Source organism: Dromiciops gliroides, chromosome 3 (genome assembly GCF_019393635.1).
Source record: "Dromiciops gliroides isolate mDroGli1 chromosome 3, mDroGli1.pri, whole genome shotgun sequence".
Lineage (NCBI taxonomy): Eukaryota > Metazoa > Chordata > Mammalia > Microbiotheria > Microbiotheriidae > Dromiciops > Dromiciops gliroides.
The window spans coordinates 655726087-655745009 of record NC_057863.1 but is presented as its reverse complement, the minus strand read 5'-3'; the positions used below and the strand labels follow the sequence as shown (position 1 = coordinate 655745009).

General features: G+C 39.2%; 1 long non-coding RNA gene across 1 annotated transcript; it reads right to left on the bottom strand.

Moving 5' to 3' along the window:
- Positions 1–530: 530 nt before the first annotated feature.
- Positions 531–13998, bottom strand: LOC122749887. Its single transcript, XR_006355717.1, has 3 exons — positions 13879–13998; positions 13161–13251; positions 531–619 (listed from the first exon to the last, which is right to left on the bottom strand). It is a non-coding gene; the product is annotated as an uncharacterized LOC122749887 (long non-coding RNA).
- Between the last annotated feature and the right edge of the window lie 4925 nt (positions 13999–18923).

The window sequence follows — 18923 nt, the reverse complement described above, 5'->3', positions numbered from 1 at the left end:
TTACAATGACATACTCTAATAAATGCCACTGTTCACTTATCTTGGCAGTACACAGAGATGTACACATAGGGATGTACACATGGATGATGAAGTTGAGGCATGTATTGCCAGAGCTAGCTCAACATTTGGGAGGCTCCAAAAGAATGGGTAGGAGAGAAGAGGCCTTAAGCTGCCTATCAAACAGAGCCATTGTGCTGAATTAATTTTTTGTATGCTTGGGGGGCAGCTAGGTGGCAGTAGTGGATAAAGCACCAGCCCTGGAGTCAGGAGGACCTGAGTTCAAATCCAGCCTCAGACACTTGACACTTACTAGCTGTGTGACCCTGGGCATGTCACTTAACCCCCATTGCTCTGAAAAAAAAAAAGGAAAAAAAAAAGAGAGTACATCCCCAGTGGGTTGGCCACATTGTTTAAATGCCAAACACATGTTTGCTTAAAAAACTTTTCTACAGAGAACTCACACAAAGCAGAAGCAGGTACTCATGTGGTAGTCAGAAGAAGTGATACAAGAACACTCTCAAGGTCTCAATGAAGAACTCTGGTATTGATTGTGAGACATGGGAGACATTGGCACAGGATCATCCAGCACGGCATGCCCACTCAAAAAAGGCACTGTGCTCTATGAACAAAGCAGAATTGTTGCGGATTCTGAGCTCTTAAGATGGCAATAGACTGAACTCAGTTTACCACCTCCCTTTCTTCCACTAACCAAATGCTGTTGCCTTGACTACTATTGTTTAAAAATTCTAGCTAATCCCCTCCTCCAAGTATTCTATCTACTACAAGCCCTTTATTATCTGTGAGGAAAATGACTCCTACTCAATAATTTTCTGAAACTCAGCAGCAGTGATGTGTCAAAGGCATATTTATTGTCATTCTCTTGATAATGGGCCATCCACTGTGCAGCTGGTGGGTGACCAAAAAATGGAGGCTCACAGGCCCCTTTTATCCACTAGTCCCTAATACAAATGGACCCTCCCCTTTTTCATCATTGGTTTGATTACTCAAGGGTTACACTCTATGTGCAAAAACTAGCTAATCAGAATGCAGTATTTCTTAGCCAATGGGGGAGGTGATACAGGGACAGTTCTTCAATTCCTCCCTTATATGGGCACAGCTCAGGGTTTCCCTGAACAATGTGATTTTGTTGGGGAAGCGGGCAGGGGAGACCTTTTTCCTGAAATAGGTCCAGAGGACTGTAATTTGAATGCTGATTATTATATTCTTATTGAGAGGAGACCAATCCCCATTTCCTCACATTATCCTTACTCAGACCCAGGGGGATTAGTCCCATCCTATCCCTACTATACAGCTCTTGACCTCATAGTTAAAATATTTTCCCTTTTCCTCTGGGCAGTTGCTACCTCTACTCTTGATGAACACTCAGAACTTAGTTATTTGAGCTGTTCCCCCATTAAGTGGCTGCCCTTCTTTGAAAAAATCAAAACTTATGTCAAATGCTTCCAACCAAATTAAAAAATGCCACTGTAGCAGCAAGAAACATTATTTCAGCCAGATGGCTTTTTGAACCCAAATCCTGCCTCCCTCATGGTAATATAAAGGGCTTGGATCCCACCGGCCCCAAGGTGACTGCAAATCATCTTTTCTCATGATCCCTAAAGAGACACATTGGTTTAATGGTATAATCCCAGGATTCTGCCTTAATGCAGTGTGTAAGAAACAGATAAACTGTGGCAGGACCCCCAGTCTGGTGCAAAGCAGGAAGGCCTTTGTGTGCATGCCTATGCTTATTACACACCCAGTTTATATAGGTCCCTAATGCAAAAAATTCCCTGCCACTTTTCACCTAAACTGCTTACTCAGGGTTCACATTCTTCACAATACTTCTAAAAATGTATACCCCCCCTTCCCCTGCCCCGATGTGGTGCCACAGTGGCTGCCCCCAACCCATGGGACAACCAGACCCTGAAGTTTTATGATTCTTTGTTACCTAATGTTAACTCAGGAGGCAGGAAGACCCACCAGCAGCTAAGGTAATAATCCAGGTATGAGATGATAAGGACCTGAACCAGGGTGGGGGCAGTTTCAAAGAAAGGAGGGTGTCTTTAAGAGGTGTTGCAAAGGCAGAATAAACAAGCTTTAGCAATAGATTGGATATGGATGATGACTAAGTAAGAGAGTAGAGTCCTCATAGGTGGTGAGTCTGAGAGACTGGAAGGATAATGATGCCCTCTACAGTAATAAGAAAGGTAGGGGGGCAGCTAGGTGGCGCAGTGGATAGAGCACCAGCCCTGGATTCAGGAGGTCCTGAGTTCAAATCTGGCCTCAGACACTTGACACTTACTAGCTGTGTGACCCTGGGCAAGTCACTTAACCCCAATTGCCTCACCAAAAAAAAAAAAAAAAAAAAAGGTAGGAAAAGGTCAGGGAAGGCTGTAGGAGAAAAGGTGATGTGCTCTCTTTTAGACATTTTGAATTAAAGATGCCTACTGGGGACAGCTAGGTGGCACAGTGGATAGAGCACCGGCCCTGGAGTCAGGAGTACCTGAGTTCAAATCCGGCCTCACACACTTAATACTTACCAGCTGTGTGACCCTGGGCAAGTCACTTAACCCCAATTGCCTCACTAAAAAAAAAAAATGCCTACTGGATATCCAGTTTGAGATGCAACATTATCCTTCCAGTGTGTTCCTCTTACCCCTTAACTTTATTTTAGAGATGTCATCATGGGTTAGGTAGGTGACACAGTGGACAAAGCATCAGCGCTGGACCCAGGAGGCCCCAAGCCCAAATCGGGCCCCAGACATAAGCCACCCCACCCTGCCTGCCCCACAAAAAAATAAGGATTAACAAAAAAGAAATGCTTTACAGATATCATCCCTTCATATTCAATTCACACCCATGCCCTCCAAGTATATTCCTTTCAGCTGCCCTAATACTAAGGAATGCACTGGAAGAAAGGGAAAGGTGGATTGGGGAAAAGTAGCTCACATAAAAGAAACAAGAAAAAGCTTATGGAGTAGAGGGTAAGATGGGGAAGGAGTAGGGGAGTGAGTGAACCTTACTATCATCAGAATTGGCTCAAAGAGGGAATAGCATACACACTCAAGTGGGTATGGTAATATATTTGGCCCTGAGGGAAAGTTGGAGGGGAAGGAGATGGGAGGAGGAGAGGCAAAGGAAGGAAGGGCAGATTGGGGAAGGGGGGAGTAAAAAATAAAACACTTTTGAGGAGGGATAGGGTGAAGGAAGATAGAAAATAGAGCAAATATCAAGGGGAGGGAATAAAATGGAGGGGAATACAAAGAAAGAAATGATGAGCAGAATGATATCAGAAAGATGTATGAAAAATGCAAAACATCAACAGAGGAAGAACTGATGGTATCTGAATACAGATTGAAGTATAATTTTATTTATTTAAAGTTATTTTGTCTATTTTCTTTCACAACCTGACTAATGTGAAGATGTTTTGCATAACTGCACATGTGTGACTTATATTGAATGGCTTGATTTCATAGGGAGGGTCGAGGAGAGAGGAAGGAAGAAAATTTAGAACACAATTTTTTTTTTTTAGTGAGGCAATTGGGGTTAAGTGACTTGCCCAGGGTCACACAGCTAGTAAGTGTTAAGTGTCTGAGGCTGGATTTGAACTCAGGTCCTTCTGAATCCAGGGCCGGTGCTCTATCCACTGCACCACCTAGCTGACCCTGTCCTTTCTTTTGTTAAGGAAAGTGTTTAAAGATTTCCTCTCAGGATCTCTTTTAGTTTCATCTCAAAGGTTATGGCATTTGGTCTCTATTTTCTGTGATGAAATTATCTATTTTATTGATTTGTTCTTTGAGAACAAATTTCTTATTTTTTATTTAAGTTTTTTATTATAAAAGTATTTTATTATTTTCCCGTCGCATTTAAAGATAGTGAATTTTCTGAAGAGTAATGAGCTTAGAGGTCTGACTGAAGGCTTTCTCACTTTTGTTACTTCCATAAAGCATTTCTCCTGTATCACTTTTCTGATGTCTAATGAGATCAGAATTCAAATTCAGCACCATTTCCAGATGATTCCCTTGACATATTTGCATTTTGTGTGACTTCTCCTGAGACTGAAAAGGCTCCAGTTGTTTAGGAAACCATTCATTATCTTCAGTGTCCTGAAAAGACTCATTCCATGAAGTCATTCTCTTACTGTGATTTAGGACTGAGGACTGTATGAATCCCTTTCTAATTTCACCAAACTCATAGATTGTCTTAGGATTCTTCTCCATCTTGATATTAGAGTCACAGATTTCTCACATTAGTCATGTCGTGAAAGAAGAAACAGGACAAAGGGGAAAAATTTCTGTTGTGAAAATGTCTAAGTTGTAGTGTTAGACAAAGAAAAAAACACAGTCTCCAAGCCAAAAGAAAGTAGGTTTATTGAGAGATCCTGTCTCACAATAAAGCTGGTATCACATCTAGGACCCAAATAACCCAAGCCTCAGGATTCAGGGATATTTATGCACAATGACTTCTCCCACTATTTAACATAATCCAAGTGGTACAAATACAGTAAGTATGGAATAGGAAGAAAGAAATCATCAGTCAGATACTAGCATAGTCCCTTGCCATTCTATAGATCCTGCTTAAAATAACCCTATTACTACTTAACTGGCTCATGTAACATAAGAAGCCATCTACTGGATTGTGTCTTTCCCATCTTGCATGCAGCCTCTCTGGCCTATATCAAGACTTTCTACCATATTGGTTAAGCTTGGCTTTTCAACTTGTTTCCAGCTCTAATTGGTCCCTTATACCTCAGAAGTTACTCTTCTAGATATCTGACCTTTATGTTGATTGGTGGCTATACATAACCACAATTGGAAGTCAGGTAGTTGAATCTTTGGTTAAACTTGTAAAGTACACAAGTTTGCATTTGCCTTAGCTCCTTTCAATATCTATCTTACTTCATTACCATTTTCTTAAGCTACTAAAGAATATCTAAATAATTTAAATCAGTTTCTAGTCTACAATCTGATTAGTACTACTATTAAATCACTTGTATTTAAGGGGTGGGGAAAATCTCACTCACAACATGAGAAAAAAAGACTTTGCAATTGTCTTGAAGCACTGTATTGCTGAGAAGAGCTAAGTCTATCACAACTGATCATCATACAATGTTGCTGTTACTGTGCACAATTTTCTCCCAGTTCTGCTTGCTTCACTCAGCATCAGTCCACTAAAGTCTTTCAAGGATTTTCTGAAATCTGCCCACACATCATTTCTTACAGCACAATAGTATTCCATTACATTCATGTACCACAACTTGTTCTGCCATTCCCCAATTGATGGGCATTCCTTCCATTTCCAATTATTTGCCACCACAAAAAAAGCAGCTACAAATATTTGTATATGTAGGTCTCTTTTTTATGATCTCTTTGGGATACAGACTTAATAGTGCTATTTCTGGGTCAAAGAGTATGCACAGGTTTATTGCCCTTTGGGCACAGTTACAAATTGCTCTGCAGAAGTGTTAGATCAGTTCACAACTCTACAAATAATGCATTAGTGCTCCAATTATCCCACATCTCCAACATTTATCATTTTCCTTTTCTGTCATATTGGCCAATCTGATAGATGTCAGGTGGTACTTCAGAATTGTTTATTTTCATCTCTCTACTCAAAAGTGATTTAGAGCACTTTTTCATATGAGTATAGGTAACACCAATTTCTGAATCTGAAAACTGCCTGTTCATATTCTTTGACCATTTATCAATTGGGGAATGGCTTGTGCTCTTATAAATTTGATTCAATTGTCACTATATTTCAGAAATAAGAACTTTATTTATTTATTTGTTTGTTTGTTTGTTTATTATTTTTTGCAAGGCAGTAAGGGTTGTGACTTGACCAGGGTCACACAGGTAGTAAGTGTCAAGTGTCTGAGGTTGGATTTGAACTCAGGTCCTCCTGACTCCAGGTCTGGTGCTCTAGCCACTGTGCCACCTAGCTGCCTCATGCCAATCTATTTCTTAACTATTACCAGATAGTTTTGATTGCTGCTTTATAATATCATTTTAGGTCTGGTATGGCTAGGGCACCTTTGCATTTTTTTCATTAATTCTATTGATATTTTTGACCTTTTATTCTTCCAGATAAGTTTAATTTTTTTTCTAGCTCCAAAAAAACAATTGTTTTTTGTTAGTTTGTTGTTTGTCCTTCATTCTTGAAGAGGACCATGATATTGAGAAGGTGATGTCATGACTTACAATGAATTGGATTTAAATGAGGAAAGGCTGTGCAGTCACCAACCTTACTCTCTCCTCCAGAGCCATCTGAATCCAGTGGCAAGATATTCATCAGGACAATAGGAGATGGCCCCAAATGCAGTGGGAGACTTTATCCTTTTCAATTAAGGCCTTTCTCAGGTCTTACTTTGCCCAAAGCAAAGTCCACTCAGTGATTAAGGGTAGGTTGTTGTTCATTCTTCATTCTCAATGAGGACCATGAAATCAGGGTGATGTCATGGGTATAGTGACAAGACATATCAGGACTACTGGAGATGGCCCAAAATATTTATGGCAACTGGGGTTCAGTGACTTGCCTTGGGTCACACACTTAGTAAAAAAAAATAGATAAGTAGCCAAGATGGTGGAGTAAAAATCAGGAAGTTGCCTGAGTTCTCCCAAATTTCCCTCAGAAACAATATTAAATTAAGCCTCTCAACAGATTCTGGAGATTCAATAGTCTCCTGACTTAAGACAACCTACAAGATCTTCAGGAAAGGTCTATTTCATCTGGGTAAAAGGACAACACAGCTCAGCTCAGAGGGTGTCTGGGCAAGCCAGCAAAAGGCTCTTAACCATAGCACAGATCAGCAACTGAGGACCTGAGGTCCTCAAGCTAAGTCAAAAGCTAGTGGTGCAGCAGGCCAGTTGTGAGGCCTCCAGCACTAATGCAGAAGGTAATCTGCCAGATGGGGTATCTGCTACCCAATACAACCAACTAGGCTGGGTTACTCCAGTGCAGTGAGCAAGCTACAAGCTGCTGAGGCCTCAGAGCAGAAAGCCAGTGACTGGACAACTGGGCCCCTCCTACTCTCCCTTCTCAAAGAAGCTTGGGACAGTGCATGCTGTACACCAGGAGCAGAACTCAACCTTAAAAGGCATAAAAGAGACAAAAGTATGAACAAGAAACAGAAAAAAAAATCCTCAGCACTGAAAATTACTATAGCAACAGGGAGGATCAAAACATAAACTCAAAGGACAAAAATGATCAAATGCCTACATGTGAAGCCTTAATGGTGAAGAATTAGTTTCAAGACCAAAAAGTCCTCTTGGAAGAACTCAAAAAGGACTTTTTAAACCAAATAAGAGAAGTAGAAGAAAAATTGGGGAAAGAAATGAGAGTTATACAAGAGAAAGTCAGTAGCTTGGAAAAAAAATAATTCCTTAAAAATACAATTGGACAAATGGAAAAAGGGGTGCAAAAGCTGACTGTGGAAAATAATTCCTTAAGAATCAGAATTGGACACATGGAAGCTAATGGCTCAATGAGACAATAGGAAGAAAGAAGTAATCAGAATGAAGGGAATATATAAGTAGAAGAAAACATAAAATCCTTCTTCTGAAAAACAACAGACTTGGAAAATAGATCCAAGAGAGACAGACTAAGAATTATTGGACTACCTGAGGACAATGACCAAAAAAAAAAGAGCCTGGATAGCATATTTCATGAATTTATCAAGGAGAACTGCCCCAATACCTTAGAACCAGAGGAAAAATTAATCATTGAAAGAATCCATTGATCACCTCCTGAAAGAGACTCCAAAAGGAAAACTCCAAGGAATATCTTAGCCAAATTCCAGAATTATCAAGTAAAGGATTAAATACTGCAAGCAGCCAGAAAGAAACCATTTAAATATCAAGGAATAACAATCAGAATTACACAGGACCTGGCAGCTTCAACATCAGATGATCAGAGGGCTTGGAATGTGATATTCTGGAAGGCAAAGGAACTGGGATTACAACCAAGAGTGTACTACCCAACAAAATTAAGTATAATTTTTCAGAGCAAAAGAGGGATATTCAATGAAATAGAGTACTTTAAAACTTTCCTAGAGAAAATCCCAGAACTGAACGGAAAATTCAGTCTATAAATACAAGACTCAAGAGATGCATGAAAAGGTAAAAAGAGGAAAAAACAAAACATGTTACTCAATAAGGTTAAAATGTTTACATCCCTACACAGGAAGATGACTCTTGAGAACTGTATCTTTATCAAGGCAGATAGGAGGAGTACACAGAGACAGAAAGTATGGGCATAAGTTGATTCTGATGTGTTGATATTAAAAAAAAACAAACTTAAGGGGTAACAAAAGGGATTATAGTGGGAGAAAAAGAAAGAGAAGGCAGAATGGGGTAAATCACATCACAAGAAGAGGCATAAAAGACCTATTACAATAGAGGGGAAAAAGGGAGGGGTAAGCATCATTTTGACCTTACTCTCAACTGATTTGGCTCAAAGAGGGAATAAGATACACACTGAATAGTGTATAGAATTTTATCTTATCCTCTAGGAAAGCAAAAGGGGAATGGGGAAATAAAAGGGTGAAAACTGAATGGGGAAAGAAAAGAATATATCTTATTCTCAGTGGTACACAAAATGGCTTGTACATAAAAATTGATGATGTATTAGGGCATAAAACCCTGACATTCTAATGCAGAAAGGCAGATAAGGTAATTGTGTCTTTTCCAGATTATGATATAATAAAAATTATGTGTGCTGAAGGACCAGTTAGAACAAAAATTAATTAGAAACTAAATAATCTCATCATAAAGAATGAGTGTGTCAAACAACAAATCATTAAAAAACAACCAATAACTTCATCCAAGAGAATGACAGTAATGAGACCACATACCAAAACTTAGGGGACACAGTCAAAGCAGTTCTTAGGGGAAATTTTATATCTCTAAATTTTGCTGGATATTTGATTCTTGGTTGTAATTTAATTTTCTTTGCCTTCCAGAATATTATATTCCAAGCCCTCTGATCCTTTAATGTACAAGCTCCCAAATCCAGTATAATCCTCACTGTAGCTCCTTAGTATTTGAATGGCTGCTTGTAGTATTTTCTCCTTGACTTGATAGTTCTGGAATTGGGCTAGAATTTTCCTTGGAGTTTTAATTCTGCAATCTCTGTCATGAAGTGATCAGTGGTTTCTTTCAAAGATTATTTTACAGTCTGGTTGTAGGATATCATAGTCTTCCTTGATAATTTCTTGGAAAATGCTGTCCAGGATCTTTTTTTGATCATGGCTTTCAGGTAATCCTATAATTTTAAAATTATCTCTCCTGGAACTATTTTCTAAATCAGGTGTTTTTCCAATGAGGTATTTTACATTTTCTTCTATTATTTCATTCTTTTTATTTTATTTGACTGGTTCTTGATGTTTAAAAGAGTCCTTCCACTTGTTAAATTCTGATTTTTGAGAAATTATTTTCTTCAGTTTGCTTTTGTACCTTTAAAGGAATTGTTTTCTTCATTAGATTGTTGTGCTTCCTTTTGCAAGCAGTTGACTCTTTTCTTTTCTTTTTCTTTTTCTTTCTTTCTTTCTTTCTTTTTTTTTTTTTTTTTGTAATTCTCTGGCATAACTCGTTCCTTTAAAAAAAAATATTCTATTTTTTTTAAAATTCCCCCCTCCCAAGACTTTTTGGTTTTGGTTTTAGTTTTGGGGTTTTTTGTTTTTGTTTTGTCTTTGGTAGGGCAATGAGGGTTAAGTGACTTGCCCAGAGACACACAGCTAGTAAGTGTCAAGTGTCTGAGGCCGGATTTGAACTTAGGTCCTCCTGAATCCAGGGCCAGTGCTCTATCCACTGTGCCACCTAGCTGCCCCCATAACTCATTCCTTTTCCCAATTTTCCTTCTACCATTCTTTTCAATTTTTAAAATCCTTTTTGAGTTTTTCCAAGAGGACTTTTTGGGCTTGAGACCAATTCATCTTCCCCTTTGAGGCTTCACATATAGGCACTTTGGCATTGTTCTCCTCTTCTGAGTTTGGGTTTTGATCTTCCCTTTTGCCATAAGAGATTTCTATAGTCAAGGTTCCTTTTTTTAAATAAAGTTTTTAAAATTTGAGCTATTCTCTTGGGATATATGGGGTACTGTCCTGAGCTTTTTGCAGTGGTGGCCAGGGGTCTGGTCACTGGCTTTCTGCACTGGGGCTTCTGGGGCTGGCAGCTTGCCTTCTTTTCTAGGGTGGCACAACCTAGTCATGGCTGTTGTGCTGTATTTCTAGGGCTGGCAGTTTGTTTGCTGTGTTGGGGCTGGAGTTCTCACAGTTAGCCTGCTGTGCCACTAACCTTCTGGCTCAGGATGGTTGGGCCTTGGTTGCTGATCTGTGCTGTGGCTAAGAGCCTTCTGCTGACTTTCCCAGGCATTGTCTGTACTGGGCTCCCCTCCCCTTTTATACAAGTAAGACAGAACTTTTCTGAAGTCCTTCTAAGTTTTCTTGGGCTATAAAATTATTTCATTCCATCTTTTTGTAGATTCTTTCCCACCAGGATTCTTTTAGAGGCTTGATTTAATTTATAACATTTTTCTTTCTTTCTGGTCCTCTGGTACAGCATCCCATTTAGTGGTTTATGAACTCTTTGGAGGTTCATGATGATGAAGTCCAAGGGGTTTTAGCAAAAAATTATTTAATGCAAAACAATCTGGTATTGCCTAAGAAATAGAGTAGTGGATCAGTGGAATGGAATAGGTACAAATTTCAGTATAGTAATTGGTTATGGTAAGCTAGCATATGATAAACCCAAGAGCCAAGTTTTTGGAACAAATACTCATTATTTGACAAGAACTTCTGGGAAAACTGGAAAATAGAATGGCAGAAACAAGGTTTAGATCAACATCTCACACTACTGTGTACTAAAATAAGGTCATAAAGGGTGATACCATAAGAAAATTAAGAGAATATGAAATAGTTTATCTGTCAGATATATGGACAGGGGAAGAATTTAGGACCAAAGAAGACAGATAACATTACAAAATGTAAAATAGATAATTTTGATTATATAAAATTTAATAGCTTTTGCACAAACAAAACTCATTGATCCAAAATTATAAGGAAAAATGGGAATTTTTAAAACAATTATCTCTGATAAAGGCCACATTACTCCCATATATAGAGAAAAGAAGGAAATTTATAAAAATACAAGTCATTCCCCAATTGATAAATGGTCAAAGAATATTAACTGGCAGTTTTCAGAGAAAGAAATCAAAGCTATCAATAGTTATGTAAAAAATGTTCTAAATCACTCTAGATTAGGAAATTGCCAATAAAAACAACTCTGAGTTACCACCTCACAACTATCAGGGTGGCAAAAATAACAAAAAGGAAAATGTTGGATTTTGGAGGGGATCTGGGAAAACTCAGACACATCCACTCTTGGTGGAGTTGTGAACTCATCCAACCATTCTAGGGGGCAATTTGGAACTATGTACAAAGGATTATGAAACTGTGCAAACCATTTAATGCAGCAGTATCATTGGTAGGTTTCTATCCCAGACATCCACAAAAAGAGAAAAAGAATTATCTGTACAAAAAATGTTATGACAGCTCTTTTTGTGGTGGCTAAGAAAATCAAATGGATGCCCATTAACTGGGGAATGGCTAAACAAGCTGTGGTATAGGATTGTAATGGAATATTATTGTGCTTTAAGAAATCACAAACCAGATGAAGTCACAAACATCTGCAAAGTCTTCTATGAATTGATGAACAGAACCAAGAGAATAATGTGCAGAGTGATAGTGATGTCATTTGATGAAGAACTATGAATGACTTAACCATTCTCAGGAATGCAATGATCCAAAACTCCCAAAGGACTAATGATGAAGCATACTATCCACCTCCAAAGACAGAACTGATATTGACTGAACATACATTGAAGCATGTTACTTTTAACTCTTTCATTTTTGTTTTGTTTTGAGTTTTCTTATACAAAATGGCTAATATGGTCATGTTTTACATAATTGCACATGTATAACATATATCTGATTGCTTTCTGCCTCTGGAAAGGGGTAGGGAAAAAGGGGTAGGGGATGGAGGGGTAGAATTTGGAACTCAAAACGTTCATTAAAAATGTGTATTACAAATTATTTAATGGCACCTTATGCAGTAAAGAATTGCCAAGGTTTGTTTCCAATGTATTTTTCCCCTGGAACAACAAGTAGATGCATGTTTGAAACATTCATATGTTTCACTGTGTACTGATTCCCAATCATTATGATTAGACATAAAATGATGATATTTAAAAGAAAAATACTTTTGCTTGCCATCAATGCTTCAAGTCTCTCACCAATCCATTTAATCCCCCACCCACTGTGGGGGTAAATTCATCTACTACAGGACATTTCTGATCTGCCCCTTCAGTAAACCCTGTTCCTATTGACTCCCTATTACCAATCCTCTGCTTGGCTGTTAAAGCCCTTTATCATCAGCCCCTCTCCTACCTTTCCAGTATTTTTACACCCTACTTTCCTTCCACATGTGTGATAATCAGTGGTACAGGTTTCTTTGTTTCTTGACCAACAACATCTCTCTGGCTGCCTCTTGTGTTTGCTCTGGCTTCCCTGGGGTGCTGCCTAAAATTCCTCCTTCTACAGTAAGGCTTCTCCAGTCTTCCTTACCCTTATGGCCTTTCCTCTCTTGATTAGCTCCAATTTATCCTGAATATGGTGGATTTGTAGATAGTTGTTTACATGTTGTCCTCTCCATTGGACTGAACTCCTTAAGAGCAAGGCTTCTCCTTTGCCATTCTTGGTATACCTGGTGCTTAGCACAGTATCTGGAACATACTAGGTGCTTAATGTCTATTGACTGGAATAAAGACTAGGAAAGAATTCATACTGGATACCTCAGCCCATTTTAGAGGCTTTCAGGAGAGTTCTATGCCTCAAAGCTCAAAATGATGACTTCTTATAGCATTAAAGTTTTATCACTACAAGGCTACTGAAAGGCCAAGAAGTTTGACCTGCTCCCCTGCATTACAGAAGAGGAAACTGGGGCTCATAGGATCAGTTACTTGCCCAGGATCCCACTGCTGAAATGTGTCTAAAACCAAATTCTAAGCCAGACCTTTATGCCCACAAGTCTAGCACTCCTTTGACCACAAAACTTAGAGACCTCTTATGATAAAAGCCCTCGTACACATGCTTTTATGTCACTCACCTGGAGTTCTTTGGACCTTTTTGTTTTACCATCCCTGGTAGTTCCCCTTCCTATACATGGGAGCTCAAATCTTCTCTAGAAATTGGAAGTCCTGGGAATATAGAAAAAGGAAGGGATGAGGATAGAGAGAAATATACAAGGTACTCCTCTTTAGGGAAAGGAGACATGCAAGCCAAGATGACAGGATGGTTCCCATAGTATTGATTGCTGGGATCTTTGGAGGGGGCAGACATCACAAAGCCCATTTGGAATCAGAAAACTGCAGCTTTATTCACCTCTTTCCCAGAAGGGTGGGCACATACTGCCTAGCTTCCAATAACTAGAAATTAGAAGCTGCTGGTAGTGCAGTGGTAACAGCCCTGGGCCTGGAGTCAGAAAGACCATTTCAAACCAGTGTCAGACACATGGTAGCTGTGTCCCCCTGGGCAACTTATGTAACCTCTGCTTGCCTCAGTTCCCTCAACTATCAAATGGGGATGATAATACTACCAAAATCATAGAGATGTTGTGAAGATCAAATGACAATAAGTATAATACACTTTGCCCAGTGCTGGATATAAAGCAGGTATATACAAATGCTTATTCCATTCTCTTCTTTTCCCACCATCTGGATTGGAATTTGAGGGAACAAAAGAAGGAAGAATCAGGATAAACTTGCTATGCCTGGCAAGATGAGGAGCAATGAGCTACCAGAGTTACCAGAGGCAAAGGTCCTTACCCACAGAAAGCAGGTTCTGGACATTCTCCAGTATGACCTCCTTGTATAGCTCTTTCTGAGAATCGTCCAAGAGGAGCCACTCCTCTTTGGTGAAATCCACAGCCACATCCTTGAATGTCACCAACTCCTAAGCCACAAAAAGTCACATGGCTTAGAGTTGAAAATGACTTCAGAATTCATCTAGTCCAACCCTCATCAACTTAGAGAAAGAAACTGCAGCCCAGAAGGGATTTGCCCAAAACTAATAAAATCTTTATGATTATCAGACAACACTTGACACCATATCCAAGAAGATCCCAATGGATTATCAAGAAAAATATTTTGTATTTAAAATGAGAATCATTTTAGAATAATAAAAGTTAGAGAAATTACTTAGTATGATATGCTTATCCCCATAGACTCAGGGATAAGGTATGTGCTCTATGAGAGAGGTATGAGAGTCTGTGGAGAAGAAAGCAAGGTGATATGAAATTCCCCCTCATCAGAAGGGAGATGTTACATGTCATAAGGGATGTATTAAGAAATTTTATAAAATGTTTGTGAGAAATTATGGGGCGGGGGAGACATTACTAGTCATCACTGAGAAGAGAGCAAAGAAAAAAAACCTAGTTAATTTCCTAAAAGGCTGGAATAAAGTCCTACCTAAGTATGAAAGGGATTATTTTTTTTCCTTTTTTTTTTGTAGGACAATGAGGGTTAAGTGACTTGCCCAGGGTCACACAGCTAGTAAGTGTGAAGTGTCTGAGGCTGGATTTGAACTCGGGTCCTCCTGAATCGAGGGCCAGTGCTTTATCCACTGTGCCACCTAGCTGTCCCCCGATGAAGGGGATTCTTAAGAAATATTGCTTATAGGGCAGGTAGGTGGTACAATGGATAGAGCACTGGCCCTGGATTCAGAAGGACCTGGGTTCAAATTGGGCCTCAGAACTTGAAACTTACTAGCAGTTCGACCCTGAGTTAGTCACCTAACCCTCATTGCCCCCACTATATATAGCATAGCAGGGACACTCACCAGGTACCCCAAAGCTAGCACAGACCACCAGGGAGGCTTTGAACCCATAGCTGACCAGTAGGGAAGCCCTGCCCAAGCAGGTCAACAGCAAGTTCTCACTCCAGTGACCTCCTAGCAGAGAGACTATTGCCAGGGCAAATGAGCCCCAGGGACTCAGTAGATCTCAACAAAATTGCCCTTCCAGGGCCTGCTAGCAAAGTGACTGGTTACCATAGCAACCCAGTAGCAGGACCTCCCCCCCCCCAGACACACACACACACACACACACACACACACACACACACACTTGGGCAGATTGGAAACAAAATTACTCCTCCAGGGCCTGCTACTAGAGAGGCCCTGCTAACTGAGTAACCCAGCAGCAAGGCATCACCTCTGGGGCTGACCCACAACAAGATCCCTCCTCCAGGGACAGCTACCAGAAAGACTTTGTTAACTTTAGCATCCCAGTAAAAGAAAGTGGCTAAGCCCAGAAGCCCAGTGAAAACCACCAATAAGGCCCAGAGCGTCAACACAGACTTTGAAACAGTTTGGGAATAGAGCCCAACTCAAATAAAAACATCAAGACACAAAAAAGGCACAAAAATGAGCAAAAAACCACCACCACCAACAACAACAACAACAAAAGCTTGATTATTGACAATTACTACAGTGACTGTGAAAATCAAAGTGTATACATAGAGAAAAAGACTAGTAACAAAATGGCTACAGGTGAAGCGTCAAAGAAAAGTGAAGATTGATCTCAGGCCCTGAAAAGAATTCCTGGAAAAGTATAAAAAGGACTTTAAAAAGCATTTAGAGAAATAGAAGAAAAATTGGGGAAAGAAATAAAAAACCATATTTTTTCCTTTCAAGTTTTTCACTGTCAGTACAAACAGGGTTTGATTTCTTTCTACTCGCTTAATTTGTTCCCTAAAAGGTCTGTCTTTTAGGGAATTCTGAGAGGCCGCTTTTACTCAGTTCCTTCAACACCATCCTTGGTGACTTTTCTAATTTGGGGGAACCCAGCCTGCAAACCTGAACTTCTTGGCTATAAGCCTTCAGACTTGAACCAAATATGGCCCCACCAGAGTCTGCCTCAAACCCTGGCTTTTTAACCACCCAGGAAGTACTCAACAGCCCTTTCCTTCTATGGGATCCATGAGCACAGACTTACACGGCTTGAAATTCCCCCATAATTTGATCAATTTTCACCCCTTTTTGGATAAATTCTTACCCCCTCTAGAGTGCACTTAATCTTTTCCACATTTGCAACATCTCTGCCCAAGTTCCTCCTCAGGTTTCATCAGGAATATGGCCTCCAGGTTCCAACAATCCATTCGATCACTGATAATAGTTCAGCTAGATATCCTGTTGAAAGAGTAGTGAAACCTGGAGAGTCCTGTAGCTCCTTTCAAATCTAGGTGGGACCTCCAAATTGTGAGAGAAACAACTCCTGCTCAATAATTCTCTAGAATTCAGTCAAGGTGATGTGTCAAAGACTCATTTTTTTTGTTTTTGCAGGGCAATGAGGGTTAAGTGACTTGACCAGGGTCACACAGCTAGTAAGTGTCAAGTGTTTGAGGTCAGATTTGAACTCTGGTCCTCCTGAATCCAGGGTCAGTGCTTTATCCACTGCACCACCTAGCTTCCACATGGATATAGTATTAAGAGAAGAAAAAGAAATTAAAGGAATTAGAATAGGTAATAAGGAAAAAATATCACTCTTTGCAGATGATATGATGTTATACTTAGAAAACCCTAGAGAATCAACTAAAAAGCTACTTGAAATTATTTTGGGGCAGTGGATAGAGCACCGGCCCTGGAGTCAGGAGTACCTGAGTTCAAATCCAGCCTCAGACACTTAACACTTACTAGCTGTGTGACCCTGAGCAAGTCACTTAACCCCAATTGCCTCACTAAAAAAAAAAAGAAAGAAAGAAATTATTTTGAATTCCAAGTTTTACTCTCTCCCTCCCTTCCCTCCTCCCTCCCTAAGACAGAAAGCAATCTAATATAGGTTATACATGTGCAATCACATTAAACATATTTCTGCATGAGTCATGTTTTGAAAGAAGAATCAGAACAAAAGGGAATAACCTCAAAAAAGAGAAAAACAACAACAAAAAATTAGAAACAGTATGGTTCAATCTGAATTCAGATTCCACAGTTCTTTTTTTTTGGATCTGGAGAGCATTTTTCATCAAATCTTTTGGAATTATCTTAGATCATTCTATTGCTGAGAAGAGCTACATCTATCATAGCTGATTATCACACAGTGTTGCTGTACTTACTGTGTACAATGTTCTCCTAATTCGATTACTTCACTCAGCATCAATCCACGTAAGTCTTTCCATGTTTTTCTGAAATCTGCCTGCTCATCATTTCTTACAGCGCAATAGGATTTCATTACATTCAGATACCACAACTTGTTCAGCCATTCATTCCCCAGTTGATAGGCATTCCCTTGATTTCCAATTCTTTGCTACCAAAAAGAGAGCTGCTATAAATATTTTTGTACATGTGGGTTTCTTTCCCTTTTTGTGATCTCTTTGGGATACAAACCTTGTAGTGGTCTTACTGGGTCAAAGGGTATGAACAACCCCATAGCCCTTTGGGCATAGTTCCAAATTGCTCTACAGAATGTTGGATCAGTGGGAACAAATTCCTTAACATTAATTCCTATCAATTTCTTAAGATTAATTTATTTAGTCCCCATTTAATTTTAAATCCTTTCTTCAGAGGCTCCTTATTGATTATAATTTTATTGCATTATAGTAAGTAAATGATAAGTTTAATTTTTCTCCATTTGTTTATAAAGTTTTTATGCCCTGACATCGTCAGTTTTTGTATAGGTGCTATACACATCTGAGAAATTTGTATATTGCTTTCTATTCCCATTCAGTAATTGTCAGAGATGTAGCACATCTAACTTTTCTAAAATACTACTTTATTCCCCTCTAATTTGTCTATTTTAATATTTTTTTGACTAGGTCTGAGCCCAATTATTATAGCTTTGCTATTTCTTCCTGTAATTTGATTAAATTTTGCTTCAAAAATGTAGATGCTATTAGGTACATGCACTAAGACTTTGGAAACTGTGATGTTTAAAATCTAAGTGTGTGGTTGCCTTAAATTAGAAGCTTTAGCACCAGTCTTTGGGCATTAAACATTTATTAAAGCACACTAGGTATTAGAAAAAAGAGAACAGGTGGAGTTAGGAAAAGGCCTATCTAGCCTAGAGTTCCAGCCTGGTCTGGTTCTTCCTCAAGTCCTCCACCAGGAGCCTGCTTCAACCATGAACTCCCTGAGCAAAATGAGTGTGGAAGCTTTTTAATAGGTCTGGAGAAAAGGCAGTCCTTTCATACTGCTTCAAGCTGATTGGTTAGCATCATCCAAATCCATTGGTTCACTGCACTTGAGAGTGGTCTTATGTTGATGTCATAGTCCACAGGCTCTAAGAACACTCCCTCTTAGGAGTCAGCCAGGTGTGGCTTTAATTGAATTAATTTTAAGTAGGTTAATCAGCAAAATCAATCTCACTTAATTCAATCAGTTCTAAATTAATCTCAGGTGGGGCCTTTGGGTATCTGCCAAATCCCATTATTTTCTCACAGAACACTCTATGTTAAGTGTTGATATTATTTTATTATCTACATCACCCTTAAGCATCATGTAGGTTCCCTGCTTTTAAACTTGTATTTTTACACTTGCCTTATCTGAGATTATGTTTGCTATCTCTGCTTTTTAGAACTCACCCGAAGCATAAATTCTGCCCCAGGCACCCGTTTAAATTCTATGAATGTTTATATTACTAGTATGTTTTTTGTAAGCAATATATTGGATTCTGCTTTCTAATCCATTATACCACTTACTTTATAAGATCATTCAATTCATGTTTACCATTGTTACTGTTAATTGTGCATTTCCCTATATCATATACCTCTGATACTTTTTTCCTCTCTTCCTATTGGGTCCCTCTTTGCAAAGAAAAAAGGGGGCAGGGGGTGATAGAGGAAGAAGCTAATCATTCCTAGTAATCTGTCATTGAAAT